The 4,144-nt window shown below is 27.4% G+C and overlaps 1 pseudogene; it reads right to left on the bottom strand.

The window, feature by feature from the left end:
* Positions 1 to 1,387: 1,387 nt before the first annotated feature.
* On the bottom strand, positions 1,388 to 3,796 carry LOC120068986 (annotated as a pseudogene).
* Between the last annotated feature and the right edge of the window lie 348 nt (positions 3,797 to 4,144).

Genomic DNA, 4,144 nt, shown 5'->3' with positions numbered 1-4,144 from the left:
AAAAAAAAAACATAGCAAAAAATATTATTAGGAATAAAATATCGATATCCATATCAAAGTTAAATAATTTATAAAAAATCGTTTAAAAAACATGTTATTAGTAGTGATTAATTGATGATGTTTTTATATCTTTTTATGCCTATTTATGCGAGATATTGATCAAACCAGGATATCGGTGTCAATCCTTATGATTTACAAATATATCAAATATTTTAATTATCCTTGCATGGAACTACTCATTTTTATTAAAAAAAAAAATTAGCTTGATATTTTTCAATGAATTTTTAACATTAAAATAAGGTTCAACGACTTATTAGATAACATGAGATTTCATCTCAAAATTAATTGACAATGATTGGAATTGTTCATGATCTCTGTTATAAGGAGTATTAGATTTCTTGATTTTCCAAGGTGGAATTCTCAACAAGATTAGTAATTTATATGTCCAATAGTCTACTTAGGGGTGCACACGGGATGGATTGGGTTGGGTTGAAGGTATTTTTTGGACCAACCAAAAAATTTCGGTTGGTTGATTGACAACTCAAAGGATCCAATAAAAGTCTCTGACCCAAACCGACCAAGCTCTTAAAATTTGGATTTGGAAGTTGGCTTCTTTGGTCATAACTTATTTTTTCTTTTTAATTAAAAATATGTAAATTTATATACAACACAAATTTAAAAGTTATCAAACAAATTTAAACAAAGATAAATATCATAACAAATTTTTAAAAAAATTATTAAAAATTCACAAATTAGTCAATAAAAATTAATCAAACTTTAAATAATATATATATATATATATATATAATCTAAATTGGGTTGGGTCAAGCTAATTCTTTTTTAGTCAATGCACGTTCCAACATAATCCAACAAAAATAGAAAAAGTTTAATCCATCCTAACCCTTACATTTTGAGTTGTGTAGTCCAGATTGTTCGTAGGTGTCGGGTTATTTGAACATCCTTAAGTCTACTTACTATTAGGTTTAGACATTATTTTAGTACTATATTTCTAACTTTGATTCATTTTTTCTCTATATTCTCAAGATGTTGATGTGGTCTCTATAGTTTCAAATCTTGTTATTTTTATCTTTGTTCTTTAAAAAATGTCCATTTTCTGCAATCAAAATTTTAGCACGATACTCCAAACTCTAGTCATCAAATTTCTTAAAATATAACCATAATTTTTATCAAAGGTTCATCATTATATATAAAATTACGTTAAAAATTTGTATATAGAGATCAAAATTGTCGCTATTTTGAAAGTATAGTAAGTCATGTAAAATATGACATATTTTAGAAGTAAAAAACGAAAATGAACCAAAGTTAGAGAAAAATAGTTTTTGAACCAATTAAATCTCTCTTCAAGTCCTTGTTTGGGTGTGAGCTTTCTTATGTATAACCTATTACAACATACTGAATAATACCAATCATACAAGTGATGATTTTTAAATGTAATGGCTTGTGTACCTTGTGGGAAGTTATATCATTCATGAGCCTGCCGATTATTCCACTTGCTTTAAGAAGCATTGGATCACTCTCAACCCATTCAAAAGCTTCTTGTGAAGCAGCAACTCCCATTCCAACAAATGAAATTGGAACAAAAAGATAATAACAAGTAGACACAATGGCTACTTTCATGTACTCTTCCATTGTTGGCAAATACCCTTCATGGAACCATTATTTGGCTTCTGCAAAATAAGCTCTACATTGCCTTTTCATCTATACACAAAAACTTTGGCATATATAGATATTAGAAGCTTGAACAATTGAAAATAAAAACTATATAACATTGATGAGTAAATTAAAACTTCTCACCCTTCTTTTGCATAGTGAATAGCATATGGAATGTTGTCCTTGTTGATATCTTTCTCAATCTCCTCATAAACTTTTAATATAACTCCATAAAATACTTTCATGTACTTTGGGAGCTTCTCAATGCAATTCATATCCCACCTTAAATTCAATCAAAAGTACATTTTTTTTATATAGTTCATACTTTATTCGAATGAAAAAAACTTGAATGGCACCCAATTAAAAACTCTCACATGACAGTTTGCTTTTTAAAAAAAACTAAAAAGATTATTTGTTTTAAGTGTGTATGAAATGAGAAACATGGACTTAGGTGCAACCTAAATATTGCTCTCTTCGAATTGATCAGCTACGTTTATGTTGGCATGGTTTAATATGAATTGATGAAAATAGTTAGCATACGTCTAAACATGGTAAAATGTTCAATATTTAGTAATCAATTTAAAGGTGAATTACATTGAATCAATCAATCTAGAGTTGAAGAATTAAACCTTTCAATTGCATTTGTGAATAGTTGGAGTTCGTCCAATGTAGCATAAATGTCGTATAAATCATCAAGAATGGTTGCAAGAGCAATAATCTTGGCCAATATTATCTAGCATGAGAGTATTTAGATTCATGAAACATTCCCAATGCCCAAATGTAGCTTTCCACCATCCTATCTCTTGCAAAATATAGTTCTTCAATCAAGTTCAAATCCTTCCACCACCTATATATATATTATGCAAAACACATAAAAATTTCAAAAAGTTAATTCTTATCCAAATTGGTTAAACAATAATGATAATTTTAATACCATAAACGACCCACTATGTGAACACATTTCCAAAATTTATAAGAGAATTACTAACAATGTGTTTTTTTTTTTTTTAAAAAAAAAGTAAATAATAAACTAACATAATTATTTATAGTGTTATTTTCAAATATAGAAAAATGAGCCAAGTTATTTTCAAATATAACGAAATGTCACTATCTATCAGTTCAATTACTAATAGACAATGATATTTCGCTATATTCTGACATATTTCCAGTAGTTTTACCATTTAAAACAAGGGTAATTACAATCGGTAGTATTTTTAGGAATAATAATCAAGTGTATAACATTATTTTAAAAAATTGCAAATATAGCCAAGTCTATTAGTAATAGACTTTTATCATTGATAGACTCTAACTAGTGATATAGTTTACCACTGATAGACTATTTAAATTTGGCCATATTTGTAATTTTTTTTACATTATGTTATATCTGCTAATACTTTGAGTTTAATGTCTATATTTGCAACTGTCCCTTAAAGCAACTGTCATTAATTTTAAGATTTATTGAAAATAGAATAACTACAAAATTAAAAATATAAGACTCAAAATTCAGCTAACATAGTAGTTCTTGTAACAAAAATGCCCCAACCTAACCTTAAAAGAGAATAACCTAAAATATAATTACAAAAGTAAGCTAAGAAAAATGGTTGAGGATATAGAGCATGTTGCGAAATGATTTTAATATGGTTATTTGAAATCATTATAAAACATGTTTTTAATCCTTCCAAATTAACATCATTAAAAAGTATAAAATTTAATATTAAATGAAATAGTGAGAAAAAGGTTCACACCTTGAAACTTGACATAGTTCTTTCTGGTAAAGTTTTTGCATAGCATTGTAATTCAACTTTGCAAACTTGAGCAAAACATTGTTCTTCAGTGGATCCTTTTCATAGAGAGATATATAATGTTTGTTCATAAGCCTTGGCAAAGCTTTAAAGATTGGCCACTCCAAAGCATATTTGGCTTCTTCACTAAAAGGAGAGGTAGAATCCATGGCCATTTCTTCAAGCTTAGTTTTTGTAAAGCTTAAAGCTTTATCCAATATCTTCTCTCCATTCATTCTCAAGTGTGATGCTTCATACAAACTTAATATTCCACTTTTGTCCTTCACAATTGATTCTTTGAAATCTCCCTCTTCATTTGTAAACTTGTTGAATATCTCTGTTAAAATTTACTAAACAAATCAGACAATTTGAAAATATTCCTTTTCATTAATTCAAATAGCAACTTTGTTTTCATTTCTCAATTTTCTTTCAGCATAATAAAAATGGCCTTAGACTTGGTTTTATGAAGCTTTTAATTTTTTTCATTTCATAAAATATTGCCACGTCAGATTTATATTTTAATATGTACTTATGTCATGATAGTCCAAAGTAATAATAAGTTTCAATCAGCGCCCTATATAACACAACGTTGAGAAAAGGTCTTGGAATTTTATTGATAGAGAAAAAACGATAGAAACAAAAAGAAAAAAAATATATATTAATTACAAATTTTGAGTTTTCATCTATTTAAT

The sequence above is a fragment of the Benincasa hispida genome, unplaced genomic scaffold, assembly GCF_009727055.1.
Source record: "Benincasa hispida cultivar B227 unplaced genomic scaffold, ASM972705v1 Contig1719, whole genome shotgun sequence".
Classification (NCBI taxonomy): domain Eukaryota; kingdom Viridiplantae; phylum Streptophyta; class Magnoliopsida; order Cucurbitales; family Cucurbitaceae; genus Benincasa; species Benincasa hispida.
This window is presented reverse-complemented; position numbering and strand designations above follow the sequence as displayed.